General features: G+C 38.5%; 1 long non-coding RNA gene across 1 annotated transcript; it reads left to right on the top strand.

Annotated features, from left to right (window-relative positions):
- The first annotated feature begins 6,559 nt into the window (after positions 1–6,559).
- LOC148114376 (uncharacterized) lies at positions 6,560–8,525 on the top strand. The gene is made up of 2 exons (XR_015734111.1): positions 6,560–6,698; positions 7,549–8,525. It is a non-coding gene; the product is annotated as an uncharacterized LOC148114376 (long non-coding RNA).
- Positions 8,526–9,016: the final 491 nt, after the last annotated feature.

Genomic DNA, 9,016 nt, shown 5'->3' with positions numbered 1-9,016 from the left:
TAAGGCACCCTGTTATTAAGCTGGTTATTAAGACCAGCTGCCTGCAATTACTGCAGGTTCGAATCTCGCCAAGGCTCAAGGTTGACTCAGCCTTCCATCCTTTCTAAGGTAGGTAAATTGAGGACCCAGTTGTGGGGGCAATAAGCTGACTTTGTATAAAAATACAAAAGAATGAAGGCTATTGCTGAGCACATTGTAAGCCGCCCTGAGTCTCCGGAGAAGGGCGGCATATAAATCAAATTAAAAAAAAAAAAAGACCATATGGAAGCTACAAATGGTGCAAAGTGTAGTTATGTGTACCAATAATGGAGAATATTTGTAACTCAGGGTTGAAATGAGGGGTCCTTGATGCTTTCTGAGCTTGCTTGTTTTCTTGCAGATGTTTCATTACCCTAACTAGGAAACATCATCCAGTGATTATGGACCTGAAACTTTGCAGAATCCAACTTGATGATCATAACTTCATATTTCAGCTGAATTTCTAAAGTTTTCTTTACCCATTTAATTGAACAGGAAATATGTACTCTTTCTTTCTTCTCATATGAATTCTGCAAATGTCTTTGGGGTTTTTTTTCCCCTCAGTACAACCTCTACAGATAAATTCTCATACAGATTTCAAACTAACGATTCCATATTCCTTACTAATATGACATACCCTCAGAGATGGCCATAATCACCTCCAGGCCTGATAAGACATCCCAAACCCAGGTCTTCACTAAGGATATAGTATTTGTCATTTCATGTCTCCCATTTCTCTGCCAGAGATATGAAAAATGTCATACTTTAGAGCTCAGCAAGGACATTTAAGTATTAGGTAATAATCCTACTCTTTTATGTCTGGAGAGCTAGTTAATACTGCTAATAATAGGAACTATTGGTATCACATTTTACTTTTGCTAGTTTAATAATCCTCAGTGACCTAAGATTTTCTATGAGCCAGGGGGCAGTTAAAGCTCATCTGGCTAAGCTTTTCCATTTACAAGGCCTTTGTATGCCTTAAGAGATTTACAGAATTAAATACCTTTCATATTGTCACTTTGAGTACCTGCAGTGTTATTTCTTTTTAAAATGTTCTTTAAATGACTTTTTGAGTGAATATATATCTGTGTATATATCTGTGTATATATAAGTGTGTGTGTTATATGTACACACACACAAACACACAAACATACATATATATACACACACACACACACACACACATATATATGTATATGTATATATATGTATGTATATATGTATATATGTACACACACACACACACACACACACACACACACACACACACAAGACAATCACCCGTCCTGTTGCACTGTATGGCACTGAATGCTGGGCAGCAACAACAGGGACTGAAACCTATTTCCATGCCATGGAAATGTGAATGCTCCATTGGATATCGGGCATCTCGCTTCTTGACCACATCACAAATGACACCATTCGACAACATTTTGGTGTGGCACCAATTATAGAGAAGATGAGAGAAGGGTGGCTCCACTAGTATGGACATGTCCAAAGAGCAACACCTTCCACCATGGTCAAGACTGCCTACCAACTAGAAGTCAATGGCTGGCGACCTCGCAGGTGCCCAAAACAGAGATGGCAAGACACCATCAACAAAGATGTGCCTGCACTCTAGAAATGCAGCTGACCATGGAAAGTGGTGTCCTGCACTTATGGGAATACATTAGGAGGAAGAAGAAGAAGAAGAAGAAGAAGAAGAAGAAGGAGAAGGAGAAGGAGAAGGAGAAGGAGAAGAAGAAGAAGAAGAAGAAGAAGAAGAAGAAGAAGAAGAAGAAGAAGAAGAAGAAGAAGAAGAAGAAGAAGAAGAAGAAGCAGAAGAAGAAGAAGAAGAAGAAGAAGAAGAAGAAGAAGAAAAGAACAACAACAACAAGAAGAAGAAGAACAAGAACAAGAAGAACAAGAACAAGAAGAACAAGAAGAAGAACAAGAAGAGGAGGAGGAGGAGGAGGAAGAAGAAGAAGAAGAAGAAGATATACATAAACACACACACAATACACACACACACACACACATGCACACACACACACACACACACACACACACACACACACACTCATGCATACCAGTGGTGGGTTGCCCCCAGTTCGCACCGGTTTTATAGAACTGGTAGTAAAACCGGCGGGAGGCTCCGCCCACTGACCCCGGGGCACACGCTTGCTTTGCTCACACACGTGCGCAGCCCCATTGCGAACCAGTTGTAAAGGTAAGTAGAACCCACCCCTGAGGCATACCATGTGCACTTTAACTATTTTGTTCATACCTTTGAGGATGACATATACTCTTTATTTAGCTGGTTGAAGGTAAAGCTATCTGAGATTATTATTATTATTATTATTATTATTATTATTATTATTATTATTATTATTATTATTATTATTATTATTATTATTATTATTATTATTATTATTATTATTATTATTATTATTATTATTATTTATTTATTTATTTATTTATTTATTTATTTATTTATTGAATTTGTATACCGCCCTACTCCCGAAGGACTCAGGGCAGTGAACAGCCAAATAAAATACATATAATACAAATGTTAAAAAACCATTAAAATACAATTAAATAATTGGCCCGGAAAATGAAATTTAAAACACCCCACATTCATAAGACAAATTTAAAATTTAAAAATTAAAAAAAAAATTAAAAACAATTTAAAAGAGAGGTTAGACCAGGCCAGCCTGCTGAAATAGAAATGTTTTGATGGCACGGCGGAAAGCGCGCAGATCTGGGATCCTCTGTATCTCCGGGGGGAGCTCGTTCCAGATGGCGGGTGCCCCCACAGAGAAGGCTCTCCCCCTGGGGGCTGCCAGTTGACACTGTTTGGCCGACAGCACCCTGAGCAGCCCCTCTCTATGGGAGCGTACTGGTCGGTGAGAAGCTACTGGTGGCAGAAGGCGGTCTCGTAGATACCCCGGTCCTAAGCCATGGAGCGCTCTAAAGGTGGTAACCAAAACCTTGAAGTGCACCCGGAAGACCACCGGGAGCCAGTGCAGCTCGCGCGGGAGGGGGGTCACATGGGAGTGCCACGTCGCTCCCATAACCACCCACACGGCCGCATTCTGGACCAGCTGGAGCCTCCAGGTGCTCCTCAAGGGAGCCCCATGTAGAGAGCATTGCAGTAGTCCAGGCGGGAAGTGACGAGAGCATGAGTGACCATATTTAACGAGTCCCAATCCAGAAAGGGACGCAACTGGTGAATCAGGCAAACCTGATAAAATGCCCTCCCGGCCACAGCCGTCAAGTGCTCTTCTAAAGACAGCTGTGAGTCCAGGAGGACCCCCAGGTTGCGAGCCCTCTCTGTAAAGAATGAAGAATTTGCCAAGGATTTATAGGAGAGTATGAAACAGAAATATGGAGCAAAAGGGCTTGAAAATGCAGGAAAAACACTGTTACTGGAAATAAAATATGGGCTTCACCTTTTGCCATCAGTCAAACATTTTTGCACTGAAAAATGAAAATATCAAGGGATCACATACAACTGCATGAATGCAGTTGGTTTTTGCTATATAAGCAGAAGATTTGGAAACCCAAGCAGATTCTTTCACAATCATCATGGGTTGGACTAGACTTTTCCAGCTTGGCACTTGCAGATGTGGTGGTAATGCAGTTGTGTTGGGATATTTTGCATTGCTTTTTTTTTTCCTGTGTGAATGCAATCCAGAGCGATTGGATTGGGCCATGGTACAAAAAAATGGTAAATCAAGAAAAAAAAAGTTTTAAACTCTCTGGATGTTCTGCCCCATCTACGGCTCCCAAAGAACACAGCACACACAAACTCTGAACAAAACTTAGTTTACTCAAATAATGCAGTTTTAGCAAATGCTGGCTGTTAATAAAGCGTTCTTAACAGCCTGCCAGAATTCCACAGATAAGATATTCAGAGTCTTACTGGAGTTGGCAGAAAGCCCAGAAGCAAGGTTGCAGAGACATCCCAACGCGATGATTAGCAAACTAAAGTTGTTTCCTGCAGCTTGTTACCAGCTGTGTACTTTCTTAAATAGGCTAAGGGAGTGGCCAATTAGCCCTAACCCTTACTCTCACATGGAGTAAGCCTTATTCTTGTCTCCTGAGGAACCACTCCTGCCTTTTGGCAGCTCTGCGTGCCTGTGCATTCAGAAGAGGGTCCTCCTCTTCACTTAAAGGAGCTTCTGGAGGTTCTGAAGGCCCTGACTGAATCCCTGCCTCTGGCACTACATCTTCTTCAGCCTCCTCGCTGTCTGACTTGAGCGCCGGCTGCACAGGCTGCTGGCGCAGCACCACACCAGCCTCCTCGTCGACGGGATCAGCAACAATCCGCGCAGGCCGCTGGCGGGCCACAACACTGGACAGAACCTGACTGTTTTTCTTACTGGAAGGAATTCTAACAATTGTAGTCCCAATCAATTCCACAAGTGCCAAATTAGGAAAGGCTTTTTATGTTGCTATTCTAAACTAGAAGGAACATATCCCCTTTTGCTTTACTTTTTATAGTTTCAAAAAAGATCCTATAGCTCAAATTCATAGCCACAAGAGAAGTCATTAGGAGTTATCTGAGACACCAAACTAAAAACCAAGAAATTGTAAATCCTAGTCCTGTTTTAGGCATAAAATCCAGTTGGGTGACCTTAGGCCAGGCACTCTCTCTCTCTCTTCCCCAGGAAGCAAGCAATGGCAAATTACTTCCCAAATCTTGCCAAGAATACTCCAAGGATATGTTCAGACAGTTCCCAGGATCAATAGTGATTGAAGACAATCCCCGCAAAATGTGCATTGAAGTTAATGGAAGAACTTGAAAAAAAAAAAAGATAAATAGCCACTTCAACGGTTATGCCAGAATATTTCAGTCAATGGGCTGTAAAAGACTAAACATCATGGCACTTAACCTATCAGTCAATTATTGGAAGTTACATTCATATAGAACAAGGCTGAATCTAACATGATTGTTGATGGATTTAATTGGAAATTGATGCAGCTTGATCAGGAGTTGTGGGTTCATGCTAATTACCTCATCTATAAAGTTTCCTCTGTGTACTTCCCAAATCAGGAGCTGGAACAGCGTTTTTTTCCTATATTCCCCAAATTCTTGCCACTTGCTCACTATTCCATTTTCTACTCCATATTGTAGCAAGGAGATGAAAGTAGAAGATATCCCAAGGGTGCTTTTTTCAAGAGGCAACTGGAATTTCTTTGTTTTTCCTTGAAGATATTTTGCTTCTCATCCTCTTCAGTTCAGTTCAGTATTAAAGAAGCTTCTTTGATGAGAAGTGAAACATCTTCAAGAAAAAAAAATCCAGTTGCCTCTTGATAGAGTACCTTTGAGACAACCATAACCTGCATGACTGATTCATTTAAAAAAAAAAAACTCATCTATTTGAGGCTGTTGACTTGCAACATACAGTAACATACACCTTGGGTAGCTTCTTCTCTGGTAATATTGTACTACTAACTAGAGCGTACAAAACATTTGTTAGACCAATTCTTGAATACAGCTTATCTGTCTGGAACCCTCTGCATATCGGACATGAATACAATCGAAAGAGTCCAGAGATATTTTACGAGAAGAGTCCTTCATTCCTCTACCCGCAATTAAATGCCTTATGCCACCAGACTCCAAATTTTGGGCTTAGACAACTTAGAACTACGCTGACTTCAGTCTGACCTAAGCATAGTACATAAAATTATCTGCCACAATGTCCAACCTGTAATTGACTACTTCAGCTTCAACCACAACAATACATGAGCAAATAATAGATACAAACTCAAGGCAAACCGCTCCAAACTCGATTGCAGAAAATATGACTTCAGTAACAGAATGGTCAATGCCTGGAATGCACTACCTGACTCTGTGGTTTCATCCCAAAGCTCCCAAAATTTTAACCTAAGACTGTCTACTGTTGACCTCATCCCATTCCTAAGAGGTCTGTAATGGGCGTGCATAAGTGCACCAGCGTGCCTACCGTCCCTGTCCTAATATTCCTTTTTACTTACTCTTTTCATGTATCCAAATTATGTTTATACTTTTACCTGTTATCTTATATACGATTGACAAAATAAATAAATAAATAAAACAGTAGTTTTGCAGTACATGCTGGAAAACTATGATGGCCAATGAATGCAAAAAGAAATTCACAGAAAATTAGCAATGGGTGTGCCTCTCAAGTAAATTTTGCTCATGCATTCCAACTGAAGTAATGTCTGATGCATGGGGACAGAAATTATATGACCTAAAATTATTTGTGAAAAGAATGAAATTCCAGTTTTATTAATTTATTTGTGTAATATAAATCTGCCTTTCAATTTTGCTTCTGACACTCAGAAGAAATGACTCTTCAAGACTGCCCTGAAACACTTTCAGAAGAGGAAGTCAGAAGGGAAAATATTTCAAGTTGGAGTTTTATTTTTTTTATATTAGTCATTCTGCGAGAACAAATGAGTGAACCATTATGATGGAATGTCATTAAACATGAAATTTATAACTGATTTATTCAAAAAGGAACTTAAGTTTTGTGTTTGTATTGATTTGAAATCTAAAATAGAGCAAGAGAATAATCTGCATAATGGTATCCTGATGGGATAAGTTTTTCAATTATTATAAAATCTCTTTCTTTTTCACTCCTGTTTTGTAATCGCATATGATCCTAGAAGAAGCTATGGATTCTTTTACAAAATGGAATTAAAGGATAATTCAGGTAAGGCCTTCTATAAATATAGAAAAAAATGAACCTCCCCCATTTCTTTCATATACCATTTATTTTCCCACCACATAAACATAATGAATGCAAGATATATTTAAGAGAAAAATATAAAATGCTTCTATTGATAATGAGAATTTGTCAGCTCTGAGAATTTTATATTCTTTATCAAAGTTCTTAGATACATTCTGAGAAAAAGAAGAAATAGGATATTAAGGAGAATCTTGTATCCCTGGAAGAGAAACAAAGTTGACAAAAGCAATTTTCCTCTTATAGAAAAGTTGCAGGTGGCTATATTATTTCTATAAGTAGCCTACACTTGTCCAATATGGGTCTTAAACTATTTTGTAAATTTCTTTTTATTTGCACACTCAAAATGTTATTGTCAGAATCCATCGTGAGAAATAAAATAAATTGAAAACTTGAAGGAAATGAAAATTGTGATTCAGAGTGTTATGGGAATATATATTTATACTCCATCTAACTATAAGATGGATTCGCAGATGCTAAATCATAAGGTAGTTTGCCTATCTGCTCTTTAATGTGTTATATAAACCCAATTATTATGATTTATAAATATTTTTTATGTCTTACTGCTGAGAGGGATCCATCCTTGGATTCATCATTCTGATATTGATGACGAATCTGTTACCTAGAGCTTCCAAAACATATCTGAAGGCTTGCAGAGATGCTCAAGCAAGCATCCAATACCTATGGATGATTTTTGGTGAAATATAATTTTGAAATAAGATATCATAATCTTATGGTTTTATGGAAACAGGAAAATATGTTGCATGAGATTTCATATCCTTATGATGTCTTTATTCTATATATTTGCTTTCCACAGAGCATTCTGGATTCCGGTAGGTTGAAGCATCGATGTCTGCTTTCCCATCACATAATATCTACAAAAAGACAGAAAAGTGGTGGGGGGGGGATGAAACCCTTTTTGTTCTGGGAAAGAAAGGAAAAAACTCAGCCTTTTTAATTCTAACAGGGAGCCTCACAGCTGTCCAGAGTGGATTAATGTTGAAGCAAGTGGCCTCTTTCATGTAGTTCCACTAATTAATTTGGCAAGCACTTGAATAAAAACTACCAAATTATTGTCCCAGTGCCTTAAACCTCTAACATGAAAGCCAGACAATTTGATTGTCAGCGAGTTTTATTTGTCACCCCTCAAGAGAGGAGAACTCCTTAAGGAGAGGGGGTGGTGGAAAGCCCTGAGATTTTAATTATTGACTTCGAGGCAAACATGATTAACGAGGATTTCACATCTTCGGCGATCAACTCCCAAGTCCTCTTTCTTTCATTCATTCATTCCCTTTTTCTTTTTCAAGCAATATTCCCATGAGGCACATTGCACTCCTCAAAATAGCCTTATTAAGTCAGCTAAACGATAAGCTGCTGGAAGATTAGAACTTGTTGTTGGAGGGTGGGTGATATAGATGCAACTCTTGATTACTTTTTCTTACACTGATGGCAGAAATTGATTCCTCAAACCCACTGTCTTTCTCCAGCGAGCTCTAATTTGCAGCACATTTCTCCTGTAAGGGATCCTGGATCTCCAGAAGGCAAGCAAGACATTTAATCTGATTGGGACCAAGCTTTGGGGAATTGGTTAATGGCTGATGACATGTCAACTGGGGGGAAATGCTCATGGACCACAATAATTATTCTAGTCTCAAGTCTATGTGGCAATCATTCCTTTGCGTGTGCGTGTAATTGTACAAAATCAGGCTACGTTCACCAAAATGTCAATGGAAAAATGCAAGTTAGGAAGATTTATGCTGAATAAATAATTATTTCATTGTGGATGAGAAAGAACACTACAGCTCTTCTCTTTTTTTTAAACAGTTTATTTATACATTTTCACATTACATACATAAGTGCTTAGTGAATAGCATATTGTCTGGATCAATTTATTTATATACAATAAAACTTTTCCCACTCCTAATTTCTACCTCTACTGTCCAACCATTTATAAAACAAGTCCCATGTTCAAAAATACTCTGTATCTTCTTTTTCTTTTATTTTTAATGTCAATCTGTCCATTTCTGTGCAATCTATTTTTTTTTAAATTACATTATCCTCTGTAGGTGTTCCTTCATTTTTCCAGTGCTGTGCAAATACAATTCTTGCTGCTGTCAAGACATGTAATATTAAGTGTAAATTCCCTTTATCATACTTTTCAGGTATTATGCCTAGCAAAAATATTTCTGGTTCATAATCTATATAGGATAGGATAGGATAGGATAGGATAGGATAGAATTCTTTATTGGCCAAGTGTGATTGGACACACAAGGAATTTGTCTTGG

The sequence above is a fragment of the Pantherophis guttatus genome, chromosome 4 (assembly GCF_059756535.1).
Source record: "Pantherophis guttatus breed Tessera chromosome 4, ASM5975653v1, whole genome shotgun sequence".
Lineage (NCBI taxonomy): Eukaryota > Metazoa > Chordata > Lepidosauria > Squamata > Colubridae > Pantherophis > Pantherophis guttatus.
This window is presented reverse-complemented; position numbering and strand designations above follow the sequence as displayed.